Source organism: Orycteropus afer, unplaced genomic scaffold, assembly GCF_000298275.1.
Source record: "Orycteropus afer afer isolate SDZICR_OR568_19922 unplaced genomic scaffold, OryAfe1.0 scaffold00145, whole genome shotgun sequence".
Classification (NCBI taxonomy): Eukaryota; Metazoa; Chordata; class Mammalia; order Tubulidentata; family Orycteropodidae; genus Orycteropus; species Orycteropus afer.
The window spans coordinates 3390336-3399437 of NW_006921732.1; positions in this window are offsets into that span (position 1 = coordinate 3390336).

Sequence of the window (9102 nt, forward strand, 5' to 3'; positions counted from 1 at the left end):
TCCACAACCTCACCAGCATTTATTATTTTGTGTCTTGTTGAACTTTGCTACTAGTGCTGGAGCAAGATGGTATCTCATTGTTGTTTTGATGTACCTAAGGCATTTGACTGCTAACCAGAAAGCTGGTGGTTCATACCCACCAGCCACTTCTCAGAAGGAAGGTTGGGCAATCTACTTCCATAGAAATAACCCCTCAGAAACCCTTGGCAGTGAAGTTTGTTTGTTTGTTTTGTGTGTGCTCCTTTCTGGAGGAAAATCTGTTGCCTTGCACTTTCTAGCTTCTAGATGCCACTCACATTCTTTGGCTTGTAGCCTTTTTAAAAGCAAACAACATTGCATCTCTCTGGGTCTTTCTTTCATAGTTACATGTTCCTCCAGCTGTCCTTACAACTTTTAAGGATACGTGATTATGTTGGACCCACCCAGATAATCCAGGATAATCTCCCTATTTTAAAGTCAGCTGATGGGCAGCCTCCATTCCATCTGCAACCTTAATTCCCCTTTGTCATGTAACCTTATACATGGGAATTACATGGCATTATTCTGCTACTGCAGGTATGTTATTCAAAATTTCCACTTCCTAAAAGATCCACTGAGCACTTTCACACCTTGATTCATGATATGAGGAGTTCTTCCATCTACTAAAAATCAATGATCAGATGCCAATAGAAAAATTTGTTTACAAATATGTCATTCATGTTTAGCAATTCACTCCTATGAAATAATAAGCCAGAGTTTGACTTAAAAATCAGTATTCTCTGAGTCCTCCGGTTCTTCATTCAACAAATAAGAAAATGAGACCAGGAGATTAAATCATTTGCCCAAGGACACACAGCCAGTACATAGCAGAGCAGAAATTCAAGTCTAGGCCCTATTGTGAAGCTCATAGCTTTTCCATTACACCATTTTCTCACCAATAGCATCACCTCTTAAGGCTTATATCTAATGCCTGTGATTTTGACATTAATTTATTCTTTTGAATCATCCACTGCTTATGGACTGCCTTGAAAATGTAAATCCCTGCAGTAGAAGCAACACCATACAGAACAGCTTTGGCATTTAATGGAGTTAATGTTTCTAATTTCTATTAGTCAAAAATGATGGACCCCCAGTGGTCCATGAACTGGAATAATTTTTAACATTGCTGAAATGCCAATTTAAATCATACACTGTGGTACTGGTATATGGGAAAGTATCCCTTAGCCTAGCCAATCTCCTAGTATCCAAGTCTTAGCCTTGCTTTGTTATATTGGGAAATTATATTCTATAATGAGCTTTTACCTAAGCTTTTCTTTTACAAGAGTCTTCAGATGAATTCTTTGGTAATATCAAGGATCTGTCATATTGAGAAGAAGTTTTCAGAAGTGATCACAAGACAACTTGAGAAGTAGCATGTTATAATAGAGACAGGACCCTTGGGTTAAACTCATTACTTAAGAGCCGAATGATTTAGGGGAAAATGTTTTATTTTTCTAATCCTCAGCTTCTTCCAAAAAGTCATATTGATTCCTACTTAATAGAAGTCACTTTGCCAATTGGGTGAACTTGAACAAGTCTTCAGTTCTCTTATACCCTCTTAACCTTGGTGTTATCATCATTAAGATATACATCCTTCATAAGGTTGTCATGATTAAATGCTATAATGCTTGAAAAGCCTCACATAAAGTATGTGCTCAAGAACTGTTAACTCTAGAGGGTAAGTATGAAGATCCTGAAAGCCTCTTTACCAACTTCACCCCTTGATACTGGAATGGATGATTTCTAGATCAACCACAAGGTGGAGATGGAGACATACAAATGGATATCTTGTTCTTCAACAGGAGTCTGGATTTGAGGGGAAAAAAGGGAGAAGTAGTCTTTCCATTAGGGTTTTGATAAAACAAACCCTAACTCCTTTCAAGCCACTGCCCATGTTCTCCCATTTGAGAACCTTTCTGGTTATTGTTTTGTTTTGTTTTGAGGGGAGAGGGGGGATTGTTTTTGTTTTTCACAGAGTCAGATAGACATAGAAACATGCATTCAGTAAACCCCCAACTAACTGTTGTCAAGTCCATCCGACTCATAGCGACCCCTTCTTGTGTTTGTGAGGCCGTATCACTACGGAAGTAGATTGGCCAATCTTCCTTCAGAGGAGTGGCTAGTGAGTTTGAACCACCAGCCTTCTGGTTAGCAATCAAATGCCTTAAGCACTATGCCACCAGAGCTCCTATAAATTCAATGTTGTTGTTGTTGTTGTTATTTGCCATTGATAAATTCAATAGACATGCTTTAATAATGTGAGTTTCACTTCTACTTGAATAAACTGTGGTATCTGGTACATAAAAGTACAGTTATGAGACCAGAATTTTAATACAGTTAATTTTCCTTTCATTCCTCAGTCTAGAATGTTATTTATTAATAATGAATAACAAACTAACAGTTGACCTTTCTACCCAGAGGTCAGGGGCAGCTTTTGTCTATACTCTTTGCTCATGTGACTGATTGCCTACCTCAGAATCCAATCATCTCTTTGAAAGGCATAATTATCATTTATTCCCAGAATCCCACTGGATCTTATGCAAATGATGGACCCTAGTGGGATCCTAGCATCCCAGAATTACCAAGATGAAGATTAGCCTTTAATTGTTTTCAGATGACCACTTTGAAGGAATATTTTGATAAGTTTATTAAAAACTCCACTCTTACTACTTTCTAGCATGATCTTATAAGCTATATGACTATTATAATTAGAACTCAAAGAAAATCACAAAAGTCCACTTAAAAGATGAAGTTACTATAAATATCAGCCTCAATGTGCCACCACTTTGAGACAGCAGGAAAGAGTTACCTTAGAAACACAGCTTGACTTCCCAAAACCTAACCAGATAACAAAAACCCCTTAGGTTATTTTTTCCTTCCCTTAATTTTCCAATGTGCTTAGTTGTGGCTAAGTTATCCTAACATTGCCCCTGGTTAGCTTTAAACTACATATGGACATTTTTATAGCAAGTATAAATACATACATAGAAATATCATCTGCCAAACCTATCTGTGGACGTCAGTATATTCCCATTCACCTGTTCATACATGACCTTCTTATCTATCCACTTATGTATTCACTGGTATATTAATGTTGCTAATATCTCGGAAGGAAGGTTGGGCAATCCTACTTCTGTAGTGATAACTGCCTCGGAAACCCAAGGAGGGGTCGCTAGGAGTCGGGGCCGACTCGATGGCAAATAACAACAACAACAATATCTCAGAAGGAAGATTGGGCAATCTACTTCCCTAGTGATACTGCCTCGGAAACCCAAGGAGGGGACGTTATGAGCCAGGTCTGACCCAACGGCACATAACAACAACAACAGTACTGATAATGCAGTATTAAGTGTACAACAGTACTTACCTTTATTGTCTGTACTTCTTGTGCACCTCTCCATGTCTTCCTTTGCCTTAATGATGCTGTGCTAGTCATTCTCTTTTGCTATATAGCTTTTCTCTTCACCCATCTGAACACCTATCTCTTAACTATCCATCTATTTTCCCTTTTGTCCCCCCTCTCCCATCCCTGGTGACCAATAAAGAAAATTTCCTTCCCTGTGTAAACCTTTCCTTAACTTTTTATAATAATGGAGTTATACAATATTTGTCCTTCTGTGATTGACTTATTTCACTCAGCATAGGTCCTCTGTGTCCATCCATGTTATGAGGTGATTTGCTGATTCTTCATTATTATTTAACATTGCATGGTATTCCATTGTGTGAATGTTGGTTATCCATTCATCTGTGGATGGGCACTTAGGTTGTTTCCATCTCTGCTATTGTAAATAATGCTACAGTGAACATGGGTGTGTATATATCTATTCGTATCCCAGATCTCACCTTTTAAGGATATATTCCTAGTAGTGGGATTGCTGGATCAAGTGGTATTTCTATTTTCAACTTTTTAAGGAAGTGCCATACTGTTTTCCATAGTGGTTGTATCATTTTACAGTCAAAACCAAGGAGGGATCACTCTGAGTCTGAGTCAACTTGACGGCAGTGAGTTTGTTTTTTGTTTGTTTGTTTGTTTTAGCAGTGTATTAGAGTTCCAATCTCTCCACTTCCTCGCCAGCATTTCTTCTTTTCTGTCTTGTTGAGCTTTTCTATTATTATTGGGGTAAGATGATGTATTGTTTGGGTTTGCATTTCTCTAGCGTAGTACCTAAGGCAATTGACTGCTAACCAGAAGGCTGGAAGTTCAAACCCACCAGCCACTCCTCGAAAGGAAGGTGGGGCAATCTACTTCCATAGTGATACTGCCTCGGAAACCCAAGGAGGGGTTGCTATGAGTCAGGTCCGACTCAACGGCACATAACAACAACAAAATGGCTAATGATCACAAGCATTTCTCATGTGTTTGTTGGCTGCCACTTTCAGACATTGGAAAAGCATGAAACAGAGAAACAGAGCTTGTTGTGTTGTTATGTGCCGTCAAGTGGGACCCGACTCATAGCAACCCCTCCTTGGGTTGCAGAGGCAGTATCACTACGGAAGTAGATTGCCCAAACTTCCTTCTGAAGAGTGGCTAGGGGGTTTGAACCGCCAGACTTCTGTTTAGCAGTCAAGTGCCTTAGGCACTATACTCCCAGAGCTCCTCAGGAAGAGAGCTTAGATGTCCCCAAATCTAACTGGATAACAAAAACCCCTTCATTTTCATGTATAAATAAAGGATGAATAGGTCTTACCTAGTGAAAGGGAATGGCAGAGAACGATCATTCCAGACAGAGTTCCAGCACATGCAGAGGATCAAAGAGAGAATACAATGCTCTTGGAGGTTTAAAAATAAGTATATATGGCTGGGTTGTAACAGTTAAAACTGGAGGGAGAAGCTGGAGATAAATCACTGGGCCTTGTATTTCATGCTACTGAGTATGGATTTTATCCTGAAGGCAATGGGGGCATCAAACCAGGGCAAGACCAAATCAGATTCATGCTTTAGAAAGATCATTCTGGCTGCAAGATAGAGAATGGAAGAAGGCAAACCTAGATGGAAGGTGTTCTGGATATTTTCTCTTTGCTTTTCCAGATACAATCTCTCCCACTCCACTTCCTCTGTGTCTCAGAAGGCTGACCTGTGACCTGGCCAACAGGCTTTCTTGGACTCTGACTTCTGGTTATATTCAGCATTGGGAGATAGCAGCTAGAAATCAATGGTCAGGGGGCAAAAGAGGTCCAAATATTTACCCCCAGATCCCTCCCTGTGGGGACACTGGGTGATGTTTTCCTCCATCAAAGGCCACAGCTCCTGTGAGGAAACTCCCTCCATTCAACTGCCTTCTCCAGGTTCTAGTAATTACTCCCTCCCCCTGTCCCTTTAAAGAAGCTCTGGGGGTGCAGTGGGTAAGGCATTTGGCTGTTATCCAGAAGGTCAGTGGCTCAAATCCACCAGCTGCTTCGTGGGAGGAAGGTAAGGCAATCTGCTTCAGTAAAGATTTACAATCTTGGAAAATCTGGGGGGTTGCTATGAGTCAGAATCAACTCGATGGCAGTAGGTTTGGAGTTTTGCCCCTTTAGGCCATAGGATTGCAATGATTTCCACTGTTGCTAGCACTGGGAGAGTTTATATTTGGTTCCCCTAAGCCCTGCATACATTTTGTAAATAGTTCCTTTATTAAATACTCCTCAAATTATCTAGTTTGAAAGTACCATCTATTTCTGCTAAGACTACAATTGATGCAGAAAGAAACTAGTAATAGTAATGATTGCTGTTGTCATGTGCTGTCGAGTCGGCCCCGTCTCATAGCGACCCCTCCTTGGGTTGCTGAGGCAGTATCACTACGGAAGTAGATTGCCCAACCTTCCTTTTGAGGAGTGGCTGGTGGCAAACATTTATTACGTTCCAGGTATTGCCCTAAGCAGTTTACATATATTAACTCATTTAATGCTCACAGAAACCCTAATAAGTAGGTGTTATTATTATCCCTCCTTTACAGAAGAGGAATCTGAGGTTTAAAGAAGTTAAGTAATTTTCCCCAAGCTAGTGAGAGATTGAGCCAGAGTTCAAATTCAGATGGTCCATTTCCAGAGTCTGTGTTGTTAATCTATGCTATTCTGGTGAGTTGAGAGTTAATGGTATAAATTGAAGCAATAGTAGGGGAATGGAGAGAAATTAAAAGATTTAAGAGTTATTAATTGCTAATACTAAGCAATACTAAAGAATAATATAGAATCTGCAAAACACCATATAACATGGATGAATTTGGAGGACATTATGCTAAGTGAAATAAGTCAATCACTGAAGTATTAAATGGAAGGACATAAATAGTCCATTATTGTAAAAAGTCAAGGAAAGGTTTACATATGGAAGGAAGCTTTCTTTGCTGGTTACCAGAGATGGGAGGGGAGGGGAGGTAAAATTGCTAGATAGGTTAAAAACAAAAATAATTATACACACACACACACACACACAGATATACACATGTATACGTATACCAAAGATTATTAGTGTTTACCAGGGGTAGAAGGGAGGGGGAAAGGGGAAAGTTTTGTTTGTGTTAAATTTATGCTAATGGTGGTGGAATATTTTGGAAAAGGATAGCAATAATGGTGGCACAATATGAAAAATGTCATCAATGTCCCTGAGCAGTAAGTGGGGAAGTTGTTATGTTGGTGAATGCCTTGGTGGTTTGTTTCACCACAATAAAAGTAAAAAAAAAAAAAAAGTTATTATTGCTAAACCCAGGGTGATTTTGAGAATCAATGGGATCAAGAGGCAATAAAATGCATTCATTATACAAATAAATAAAGAAAAAGACAAAATGCATTGCTTATGAACACAGGTTTAAGAATGAGATGGACCCAAGTTCATATTTTGGATCTTACTTGACCAAGTCACTTTACCTCTCTGGGTATCAGTTCCCTCATCTGTAAAATGGGACCAGTAGCACCTACCTCATGGAGTTCTTATGAGAATTAAACAAAATAACTTAACATATAAAATGTCTGCTGCATGCATGTAGTTATTGTGACTTGGTGCCTAGTAGGCTCCAACTCATGATGACTTTATATGTAACAATGAAATGTTGCCCAGTCCTGCATTATCTTTTGGCACATAGAAGATGTTTAATAAATAAACCTGAGGGACAAGGAATCCCTGCAGAAATTTAGGAACGTTAGCTCCAAAATGTCATCCTCTGGCTGAGGACCCTCCAGAGAACAAACTAGCCCTTCCCATCTTTTGGGTGTCTTCTATACTTTGTCCATCATTTGTATTTTTAAATTGTGATTTGGGTGGAAGTTTACAGAGCAAATTCATTTTCCATTCAGCAGTTCATACATATTTTGTTTCATGACACTGATTGCAATCTGCATAATGTAACAGCTCTCTTCCCACTTCTTCCCTGTGGTTGTCTTTTCCCTGTGTCCTTCTTTCCCACGCATTCTTGCCCTCTGAGGTATCTCCCGGTGAAAATACTACCTTCTAATCTCCCATGGTTGATTATTCTAAGGGGTGTACCTACCTGTTGTAATTGTTCACCTTGTAGGCCTGTCTATTGTACTTTGGTCATCTTTATGGCATGTCTTTAACTCTGATGTTAGATTAGTTGCTTTTGAGTCACTTTGGTCTCATTGTGTCCTCATCTGTATAGAGTAGAACTGCTCCACAGGGTTTTCAGTATTGTGACTTTTCAAAAGCAGATTGCCAAGCCTGTCTCCGGAGGCACTTCTGAGTGAGTTTGAACCACCAACACTTTGACTGGCAGTCAAGTCAAACTTAACTGTTTGCCCTGAAGGACTCTGATGTTAAGTTTAGAGGTTTATATACCTTTTTCCCCTATGAATCTCCACTAGTCAGGAACAGTATCATTGAAGGCTGATTCAAACCTTTATCCTTAATTACTAACATAATTGTTAACAATTATGTTAACATGTTGTTGTGGTGGTTATGTTGTGTGTTAACTTGGCTGGGCCTGGTTGAGTGGCTGGGCAGCTGGTGGTAGTTATTCCCCATGATGAGACTGGCAATTAACTCCATGGTGAAATCTACCACAAGCAGCTGAACCTCCAGCCTTTGGGATGTGGTCTGCTTCCTGTATATAAGGAGAAGCTTTGGGAATGGTTTCTAGCTTATGGCACACTTGGACCCTGCATGTAGCCATGTCCTTGTTCAGTAGCCTGCCATGCTCTACCAACCTTAGGACTTACAATGGACTTAAATTAATGGCCTTCCATGTGGTTTGGTAACATCAGGACTATGCCTTTTTACTTGTCAACCTTGGGTTTTTCAGCCTCAGCAGCCAGCAGCCGTCTGAGTGAAGAAACACCTCTAGCTCCAGTGGGCCAGGAGCAGGAGGCAGAGCTGGACCGCAAGGTTGAGGGGCTTTCACCCAGCCCCTAGAGGTTGGCACTAAAGCCTCCAAACTGTGAGAGAATAAACTCCTGTTTGTTAAGGCTATCCCATTTGTGATATATTCTTGTCAGAGTGGTACTAGGTAACCAGAACAGGTACTGTCCAGTCGGTTCCCACTCATAGAGACTCTGTGTACAACAGAATGAAACATTGCCCAGTCCTGCATCATCCTCACAATCCTTGCCATACTTCAGCCCATCGTTGCAGCCACTGTGTCAATCCATCTCATTCAGACTATACATAATGTATAGTACACAGTAAGTGCCCAATAATATTTGTTGAATGAATGAGTTAATATTTCCTAAAAATTATTCTCTGAGGTTCATCTCATTTTGTCTTTCCTACAGTCATGTGTTTGAGAAACTTACTCTGTTGCTTTATTGATTCATTTTCTTATTTATTGACAAAGCCTGACACACATTAGGTGCTTAGTAAATAATTGTTAAATGAGTGCACAAATGATTACAATAAATTGGCCACCTAGCACAATGGAGGCTGTGGAGTCAGATTATCTGGGTTCAATTGCTGGTTTAATACCATGAGACACTGGGCAATTTTTATATTCTCAATGTGCCTTAATCTTCTCATGTGTAAAATGAGGATAGTAGAATCTGTCTTATAGATATAGAAGTACTGTGAGAACTAATGACATAATGCTGATAAATACTAGAACTATGTTTGGGTCACAGGGAGGGTTTCATAAATGTTGTCCACATAGTGCTGAGAGTGGA